This window comes from Rhineura floridana, chromosome 8, assembly GCF_030035675.1.
Source record: "Rhineura floridana isolate rRhiFlo1 chromosome 8, rRhiFlo1.hap2, whole genome shotgun sequence".
NCBI lineage: Eukaryota > Metazoa > Chordata > Lepidosauria > Squamata > Rhineuridae > Rhineura > Rhineura floridana.
In genome coordinates this window covers 29469299-29480084 of record NC_084487.1, presented here as the reverse complement: position 1 = coordinate 29480084, position 10786 = coordinate 29469299, and the positions used below count along the sequence as shown (strand labels likewise).

General features: G+C 42.7%; 1 pseudogene; it reads right to left on the bottom strand.

Annotated features, from left to right (window-relative positions):
* Nucleotides 1–2381: 2381 nt before the first annotated feature.
* LOC133363460 (5S ribosomal RNA) lies at nucleotides 2382–2496 on the bottom strand (annotated as a pseudogene).
* Nucleotides 2497–10786: the final 8290 nt, after the last annotated feature.

Sequence of the window (10786 nt, the reverse complement as noted above, 5' to 3'; positions counted from 1 at the left end):
AATGCAACACAAAGTTCAGCTTTCTTAAGACCACTGAAATCAATGAGCTTCTGCATACCTATCTCTCCATTGGGTCCAGACCTTTGCTTAATTTTTGACCCTTGCAAGTGTGTGACCTATGTGCCCATTGGAATTAGCCACCAAATTTTGTCTAAAATAAACTTTGAGGTGAATTTGAAAGTTCCCACTATGGCAAAATACCTGAGAAATTCCAAGGGAAGTTGAAACAGTTCCTAAAGACTAACAAAATTTCTGTGTGGGGTTTTCTACATTCCACAACTGACATTGAATCTCATCTAAATGAAAACCTGAAGGGGACTTGGAAGTCCTAAGCATATTCCTAACATTTTTTTTTTGCGGGTGGGGGGGAGCCTAAGAAATGTTCTTGACATTATGGCAAAGCAACTGAAGAATTTTGAGGCAGGTCTTAAGATATTCCAGAGTGACCACCTGGGAACAATATGTTTATCCATGATGGAAGAAAGGCAGGGTATAAATATAAGAGAATAAATTAATTGAATAATGGATAAAACAAGTTTAATTTGTTTTAAACTGTGGTTAAGATTGAATTTTAAATTGCTATAACCTGTCTTGGGACCTTATGGTGAAAGGCAGGTAAGAAATTGAATAATGATTATTGATAATACCAGCAAAAAAAGTCTTAAGTGAAGTTTTGTCCATCCTAATGCAAATCTGTATTTGTTGTGTAGCTGCTTTTTAGATAGGGGCCTGATGTCGTCCTTTTCCCCCACCCACCACACACTGCTAGCTGAAATCATACTGAAAAAATTGAGAAAGACAGTTGATTACACCAAACTGTGTGTTAATAACTCCATGACAATATTCATACATACAAGCATGACTGTAAAAAATCATGTTTTTCCACAGGAAAATTGCTAGCTATTTCCAGGGCAGTTTGCTGGATAAAATAACAGGACAAGCTAGATTTTAGTGATGTACTGCAGGGCCGGATTATCCATTAGGCTTAGTAGGCTGAAGCCTAGGGGCCTGGAGCTCTTGGGGGCCCGTGTAGCAGGACAAGAGCTTCCGAACCGCCCGCCATCCCCCTGCTTCACCTACTTTTTTCTCCGCTGTTTTTTGTGGTTTGCCATCAATCAAGATGGCGGCTGAGGTTTCCCTAAGGGGCTAAAGCATCTGCCGCCATCTTGGTTGATAGCACTCATGCGTGCTACACGTGCACATTGCTGCCATCAACCAAGATGGCGGCAGATGCTTTAGCCCCTTAGGGAAACCTTGGCCGCCATCTTGATTGATGGCAAACCTGCGCACGTATATTGCCTAAGAGGAGAAGGGGGGCTGAAACACCAGTCAGCCTAGGGGCCCTCCTCAGCTTAATCCGGCCCTGATGTACAGTATACGTACATTTGATCCTTACTGTTTGTGAGCACACTCTGGATCACAGAGAGATAATTAAAAATAAAATGAAATCCCCACTTCAGTAACAGAATCAGTGGCTGATGGAGGATTGTTCTGCCAGGCAACATTGATTCATTGATAAAGCATTCAGAAAAGTGCTGTAGTATTGCCATAAACCTCTGTCACATGTAGTCTGGATGGATTCATCATGAGGCTTGCTGGGGCTGCTAGGAGTTGTAGTCCAAAACATCTTCAGGGCACCAGACTGGTGACAGCTGTCAGAACTGGTTGAATCAGATAATTTTTCAGGAAATACTGAATATTTGAGGATGTTATTTTCTCACATTCTAATATCTATATTCTGTGAGAAAGATCAACTAGTTATTTATTTGATATGCCTCTGAAGTTTAAGTGCGAGGGGCCTAGGGGAGGTCTTGTGAAGGTCATTAAGTAAGAATTCAGGTTATTGCTGTTCATTCTGACATGTCAGTTCTGAGCAGCTCGTAACGTAGCAACAGGCTGCAGCTTTTCATTATCTTCATAATCTGCTACCTTTCTAACATCCGAAGGTGACATTTAAGTCAGGCTGTGCTTTGTTCTTAAGCCAGAAAAAGCTTACTCTTTCTATCCAAAGGATGGAGCAAGATTTGAGAGGCACATCACTCAAGGCACAAGCTAGTTGTGTTTACATAACAGCTGATAATTATATTGATATTAAGATGGAAAGGGATAAGATATTGTCACACTTTAAAAAATAGTAGTTATGAAGCCAGCAGGAACACAACAAGATTAGGCCAATTCCCCCTCCAGGGCTACATAACTAAATGAATTTGAATTCTTTCTGCCAGTGAAGGAATAAACAAAACATTTCATTAGAGGGGTTGTTGTTATATGCCTTCAAGTCGATTACGACTTATGGCAACCCTATGAATCTTTTTTGGATATATTCATAGGGTTTTCATGGTAAGAGGTATTCAGAGGTGGTTTACCATTGCCTTCCTCTAAGCCTACAGCACCCGGTATTCCCAGGTGGTCTCCCATCCAAGTACTATCCAGGCCTGACCCTGCTTAGCTTCTGAGATCCGACGAGATCGGGCGTGTTCAGGGTAGTATATAAAATCATGAGAAACTGAGTAGCACAAGTATTTCACCAGATTCAAATCCAGCTCTGTGAATGTTGAGATTTTGGCTTTGGAAATATCTTACCAATTATACTTTTTGGAATTCAAGTAGGACACTGAGCATCAAAGCACAATGCAAGTGGAAAAAGAAGGGAAAGAAGTAGTTTGCGATTTCATCTGCTAGAGAACCTAGTAAAATTGCGAAGGGTTTCAATAAACCAGGCATTTGTAGAAACTAGCCTCCTGGACAAAGGTAAAAAATTAAAAACAATTTTGTTCCAGAGGGAATCTTATTTTACTATATTCCTGGATGGCTTAGCCTGTAAATCATTGGAGATACCTCTTGGCATACTACTGAGAATAATAAACATGTGGATGCTGTTATCCTGATTGTAACCTAGCAATGGCAGATGGTAGCTTCATGCCAGTGGGGCTGTGGAATCCACTCTGGGTTTTAGTCTAACCTTTCAAGGATCTGTCCAAGGTCCTTGGATTGCTCCTTGACAGTTTGGACTGAAACTTGGAGAGGAGCCCACTGACATGAGACCACTAGCTACCACTGCAATCTAGATATGGAAGGCTGAAATGTGGGGAATTCAAATGATGCTCTTCCCAACTGTGGGGAGCAGGCGTTAACACTGATGAGCCCCAGCAGCTGCGCAATGGTGCTGGGTGCTGATGCTGGGCTTCCTCCTTTTTTATCCACACAAATCTGCAAGACAGAGTAGGAGAGAGTGACCCAACCCACTGAGTGAATTAAGAGCATTTGTTTTGATTACTTTTTATATGTCATAACACCAAGGAAGGCAGGTGCTCCTGAGCAATACATATGTGACCTCAAACAGAGGATAGTACTCCACCACCCCACAACTCTCAAAATCAGGGGAGGGGAACCTTTTTCAGCCTGGGGGCTGCATTCACTTCTGGGCAACCCACTTAACAGTGCTGGGTCAAAAAGTGGGAGAGCGACAAATGTAAATTTTACCTTTGTGCAGTAGGCTAGTTTTTGCACACCCCTCTTTATCCTCCATCCAGGCAAGTAAATGCCATGATGAGAGCTGAAGGACACATTCCAGCCAGGCAAAAGCATCCAAGGACGATGCAAAGCAGAGCCACTGAGGTGCATGCCCTGGGGAAAGGGGTGTGGCTGGGGAGGGGATGGCAGTATGGGAGACCTGAGGGCCAGATAGCGAGGCTTGGAGGCCTGCATTGGCCCTTGGACCTGAGGTTTCCCACCCCTGCTTGAAACAGACCCTCTAACAACTAACACGTTATAACAGGGCTGGGGAACTTGTAGTCCAACAACAACTGGAGGGCTATAACTTCAATCAGCCCCAGCCAGCCTGGCCAATGGTCAGGGATGATAGGAGTTGCAGTCCAGCAACACCTGGAAAGTCACAGGTTCCTCAGCCCTGTGTTTTAGGAAAAGGAGTGATAACAGACACCAGTCTTATTTATTTATTTATTTATTATTTGATTTATATCCCGCCCTTCCTCCCAGGAGGAGCCCCAGGCAGCAAATAAAAGCACAAAAAACACTTTAAAACATCATAAAACCAGTCTTTAAAAATTTTAAATACTAAGACTTTAAAATACATTAAGACAAAGCATCTTTATAAAAGTTTTTAAAAAAACTTTCAAGACATCTTTTTTTAAAAAAAATGTTAAAAATATATTGTTTTAAAAAAATTCAAAAACATATTGAAAAGCAATTCCAACACAGAAGCAGACTGGGATAAGGTCTCCACTTAAAAGGCTTGTTGAAAGAGGAAGGTCTTCAATAGGTGCAGAAAAGATAACAGAAATGGCACCTGTCTAATATTTAAGGGGAGGGAATTCCACAGGGTAGGTGCCGCCACACTAAAGGTCCATTTCCTATGTTGTGCATAGTGGACCTCCTGATAACATGGTATTGTAGGTCAGATCCAACCATATTCATTGCTCTTTCTTTTGTAAGAAGGGTGCATTTTGCATTGGAATTACATCCTTTCTGTACCGACTTCTTGCCTTTGAAAAAATAAAAAATCCTAGATTAAAAACAAACATTTGTGGTTTAATTTCTGGGAAATGTATTGTGTATGCAGCAGTGGCGCTTACCTTGACAAAAGGTATCTGATTCACCCAGATGTGCTCATAACTCCTGAGTAATTAAAAACAATTTCTAATTAATAAAGCATGACAGGAAGAGCAAAGGGCAGCATGAAAGCAGGCAGCTTTGCAGACGTTAACAATACACAACAGGATTCTGATAAGATCATAATTATGAACCACAGGAAAGAGCTGCAGATGCTGAAGGAAGTATGTCCTTGTATTCAAAGGAACAACCCACTTGTACTTTTGTACATCATGGACATATGGACCCTGTAAAATTAGGGATGTAAGAAGGCATATTTTTCTGTTCTGTCTTGTATTTGTTATATGCAGAACTGCTTCTGTTCTGCTGCAGTTTGTCTTCTGCCAAAAACTACATTATTTGTCTCACTAGCCGCTGTAGTAAAAAATTACATCACTTATATAATTTATGTAATTAATTACATAAATTACAGTGTCATTATGTTATTCCACCCCATTCATTTTAACGCAAAGAAAATACAATACAATTGGGGGGGCATAGTAAATTGCTTTTGTGGACTGAAGGCAACAGCTAATACCAGTCCTTGCAGCACTTACCAGGAACTTCAGCTGTCTTGAGGGACAGCAACCCTCAGGGATAGCAATTTAAGGAATTTATTTTTGTATTTATAGTCATCTTGACCTTCACCTCCAGAGTACTCTTCTTGGGGCTGTTATTTCACTGGGGATTCTTCCAGCAGGGACTTGGCAGGATGGTAGCAGAATCTTCAATCACATCCATACCATACATTTAAAGCACTCTTATACCACTTTAACAGCCATGGCTTCCCCCAGAGAATTCTGGGGACTGTAGTTTGTCAAGGGTTCTGAGAGTTAAGAGACTCTTCAGAGAGCTACATTGAAAAGCATTTATATCTATGCATTTCATTTGAAATTCAAATTTTGGCATAAAAAATAAATTGCAAAATTTGAAAACAAATTGAAATGTGGGGAAAATTCCAAGTATCGATATCACAAGTGTGCATTTAAGTCTTTCAATTTTTTTTGCCACCTTGGTACAGTCATTAACCAAAATGGAGACAATAGTCAAGAAATCAGAAGAAGGCTAGGACTGGGGAGAGCAACTATGAGAGACCTAGAAAAGGTCCTCAAATGCAAAGATGTATCACTGAACACTAAAGTCAAGATTGTTCAGACTATGGTATCTCTATGTATGGATGTGAAAGCGGACAGTGAAAAAAGCAGATAAGAGAAAAATCAATTCATTTGAAATGTGGTGTTGGAAGAGAGCTTTGTGCATAACATGGACTGCGAAAAACACAAATAATTGGGTGTTAGAAGAAATTAAACCAGAACTATCACTAGAAGCTAAAGTAATGAAACTGAGATTATCATACTTTGGACACATCATAAGACATGATTCACTAGAAAAAACAAGAATGCTGGGAAAAACAGAAGGGAGTAGAAAAAGAGGAAGGCCAAACAAGAGATGGATTGATTTCATAAAGGAAGCCACAGACCTGAACTTACACGATCTGAACAGAGTGATTCATGCTATTAGAGGTTACTGATTCATAGGGTCGCCATAAGTCATGATCTACTTGAAGGCACATAACAACAACAACACATAGTATGCATAGGATTGCTTTCTTAGATGGTAGGCTGCCCTGGGATCCTACTGGGAAGAAGGGCAGGATATAAATAAATAAATAAATAATCTCTTCTATTTAGACACATTTTCAAACCCCTGTGCCTTTTAGAAATAAACATGTACAAATATTGACAAGTAAAGGAGCTAATATTGGTTTTATTTGTTAAGATGCTTCTGATTTAAAAGTCCCGGGTCTTTGATCCTTCAAGGGTCTCCCTTGAGACACCACAAAGAAGCTTAGCTAAGCCACACAGATTTGTTTCCTCAGAGGTTACAGCCTGTAAAGCATTGCCAGTTAGATGGAGGATTGTCACCTCGTGAATCTCTTTGGCCATATTGAAAGGCCTAAGAGGAGAGCTTACCAAGAATTAGAAATAATTCTCCAGAAACCTAGAGCTAAGCCTTTGAGTATTACATTGTACTGCTTATCTTTTGACAGCAATTTCACTGGCTTTCATTTCAGAAAAGCCATGCAGGTAACAACATGTTAAGAGCTGGTGAAAGGCTTTTGCACAGCTGTTTGGAATTCTAGCCTACTGGGCTCATTTAATAAGATTTCTATGTAACCTCTGCATCCTGCCCCCCATTTTTCCATTTTCTTTTCCTTTGCTAAGAAGAAAGTTCAGCTCTAATCCTGAAATAATTTACTCATAGAATTATAGAATCTCAGGTTGCTTTGTATTTGGAACTTCCCATCTTAACCCAGTTATGTTTATTTTAAACAGGCATGCATTCACATACTCTTCATATTTGACAAGGGGCATATCTATTTGAAGTCTCCTCTAGACTCTTCACGGTAACAAAAAGTTCATGGACACAATAAAATCAGCTTGAGATGTCTCTGAAGTTTGCAATTATGAGGGATGTGCTGAGAGATTAAGTCAGGCCACTTGGACAAAAACAAGCATCCCATTCAGTTCCCTGCAGGCTGGTCGAAAGTTTGTCTCCTCCTATTTATACCCTGCACTTCCTCCCAATGGGAGCATACAGAAACAGCCTTGGTCACCCTGTACGATGACCTTTGTCGGGAGAAAGACAGGGGGAGTGTAACTCTGTTGATTCTCCTTGATTTATCTGCGGCCTTTGATACCATCGACCATGGTATCCTTCTGGGGAAACTCGCTGATCTGGGAGTTGGAGGTACTGCTTGGCAGTGGTTCTGCTCCTACTTGGCAGGTCGGCTCCAGAAGGTAGTGCATGGGGAATATCGCTCGGCACCCTGGGCTCTCCAGTATGGAGTTCCGCAGGGGTCAGTCCTATCCCCCATGCTTTTTAACATCTACATGAAGCCACTAGGTGCGGTCATCAGGAGTTTTGGAGTGCATTGTCATCAGTATGCTGATGACACACAGCTCTACTTCTCCTTTTCGTCCTTTTCAGGTGAGGCTGTCAGTGTGCTGAACCGGTGCCTGATCACGACAATGGACTGGATGAGAGCTAACAAACTGAGGCTTAATCCAGACAAAACTGAAATGCTGTTAGTGGGTAGTTCTTCTGACCAGATGGTGGATGTTCATCCTGTTCTGGATGGGGTTGTGTGACGCCCTTCCCTGGCTCTCCCTGTCAGGTTCCTACCTGCTTGTGGCTACTACCTCTCACTAGGCACCACCAGGGACTCCACCAGTCCGGACTGTCCTTTTTATGGTTTCTCTCTCCGCTCTAGCACAGATCTCACTAGATCCCTCTGCTAGGCAGCACCACCAGTCACGTCCTATAACCAATGTTCCCAGAGACTTTGTCTGAGCCTCTCTCTATCTGGTTACTTTTGTGACTCCGTGCTTATGCTGTTCCCAACCCCTTTGTTTCTATATAGATAACTCATAAAACTCTGGGTTGCGCTGGATACTTGTAATGTTATTCTTCTTCTCTTCACCGCTGCCACCATTCGTTACTGTTTCCCTTCAGCCTTGGTAATTACCTTGCCTTCCCTTCTGATCTGTGAAAACCCCAGCCAAGGATCAGGTCTTCGGTAAACCAAAATAGTATTTATTAAATATCAGAAATAACAAGATTACTTTTATAATGGTACATAAGCATATGGTTTCGTCTATTCCTGTGATACTTGTCTTATTATTAACTAGAACTCCAATTCCCTCTTTCTCCACCCTCTCCTAACATCCACCCCCAAACACCTTCTTCCTCTCACATCCACCAACACCCACCCAGATTCAACTGTCATTCTTCCATTTATACTCCCAGCCATTCAAACGCTCAGCCAATCATCCAGCATTCTACTGCTCATCTACTCCCCCCTCCTCTTTCACTCCACTTACCATATATCTTCTATACAAACAGCACTTACTATATTTACATTAATACAGGAACATCACATTTCCCCCCCCCCCTTAAAAATAACGGCAAAGTATTATTCCTGCTCTAGGATTCATACAATAAAACCAAGTCTTTATGGGGAAAATGTCTTTTTTGTTCCTACGTCTGCATCATGTCACTGCAGTCCCGGCCACCTGCCTTGAAAGTCCATCGGCCAATACATTGTCCTTGCTTTTTATGAACTTGAAGTCCACTTGATAGTCTTGTAGAGCCCAGGACCACCTCTGCAGCATAGTGTTATGATTTTTCATAGTCTGTAACCATAACAAGGCCCGATGATCCGTCGTCACCGTAAATCTTCATCCCCACATGTATGGGCGCAACTTGCTCAGTCCCCACACAACCGCTAGGCACTCCTTTTGGACCGACGAATAATTCTTCTCCCTCGATGTCAGCTTGCGACTAAGATATGCCACTGGATGTTTGGTGCCTCCTCTCTCCTGCAGCAAGAGGACTCCCAGCGTGAGGTCCGACACATCCGTAGCCACGATGAATGGTTGCTCATAATCTGGTGCTATTAATATAGGTCCTTGGCACAAGGCTTGCTTCAGAAGATCAAAAGCCTTTTGACATTCATCCGTCCATACCACACGCTCAGCACACTTTTTCTTTGTCAACTCATGCAAGGGGGTTGCGATTTCCCCAAAATCTTTCACAAACTTTTGGTAAAACCCAGCCACACCTAAAAATGCCCTAACTTGTTTCTTGGTTAAGGGGATAGGCCACGATTGTATTGCCTCAACTTTGCTCCATAACGGGGTTATTTTCCCACTCCCACCTTATGTCCTAAATAGATTACTTCATTCAACCCAAACTGGCATTTTGTAGCTTTTATAGTTAGTCCTGCTTTCCTTAATGCCTCTAATACTGCCGTCAGGTGTTGGACATGCTCAGGCACCAACTTGCTGAAAATGGCCACGTCAGTAGTAATAGTAGACCACCTCACGTCAAACTGCTACACCACGCCCCTTTTGAGTTTGATGGGTGACGTCAGCGGAAGCCCCCCGGAAGGCCCACCCCGCAATTTCCGTTTCCCCTGGTGACCTCACCGGATATCCTGTCCCCCAGAAGCCCCAGCCCTCGTGCCCCACCCCAGAAATGGTAGCCCTGTGACCCCCCAGGAGCACGTGGTCCTCGCTGGACCATTGGGCGTATTTTTACTCAAAATGGGGTCCCGGATTGGTCCCTATAGGGGCATGTGACCCCTCTATGAGCATGTGGTCTCCAGGGGACCAATCTGAAGAGGTTTAAAACCCCAAAGGTGAAAACAGGGTACCGGAATTGCACCCCAAAGGGGTGCATTTCTGCCCCCTCTCCAGACTGCTCCCTATAGGGGCATGTGACCCCTCTACAAGCATGTGGTCTCCAGGGGACCAATCTGAAGAGGTTTAAAACCCCTAGGTGAAATTAGGGTGCTGGAAATGGACCCCAAAGGGGTCCATTTCCACCCCCTCCTCTCCAGAGCAGCCCAATAGGGATAAGTAACCCCTCTACAGTTACGTCACCCAAGGGGGGAGGTTTTGAATCCCCAACCAATCAGGAGAGGGGACGGTGAGACCTGGTACAGAGGTGTATTATGCATGCCCAGACACGCTCTGAGGATCGAACATGGAACCAGTGTGCAAATCAGTATATGGGCTAGTAGGTTTTTCCTATCCTCCAGCCCCTTTGAAAATGCACTCAAAAAGGCGGGTAAAGCCTCGGAGATTATCGTTTCCACCAGGGAGTATAAAAATTAGCAGTGGAAAAGAAAAATCAAAGCATTTTAGAAAAAAAACGGTCTGTTTCAACCCCAAACTTACCTGTAGCGGTGTTCACAGCCGGACAGTATCCAGACCCTGAAACCTCATTCCAGGCAAATTCTAGTGAATCCATGTCCGACACAGAGTGTGATTGTGGGTGTGATCTGAAGGCTCATTTCCTGAAGGAAGAACAACTTATGAAATCTGCTGAGGTTGTGGATGGAAGTGTACTTTTTAAACCCATGGTGGAAATGGAGGCTGAAGAAAACGAGTGGCTGGAAGATTTAAATGAAGGCATGGAGCAAGGGTGTCTACAGGTAGGTGTTTCTGAGCTGTATTTTTATTAGTGTGTTGTTTTTCCCAGTTTGGGGCATCCCCATTGCTAAAGTGCCTCTCTTTTTTTTTTCTATAGGAAGATGTGATGCATGATGGTGATATGGAAAATCTACACCTTGAGAGTTCGCAGGCTGTTAATATTTCCTGCATTTCAT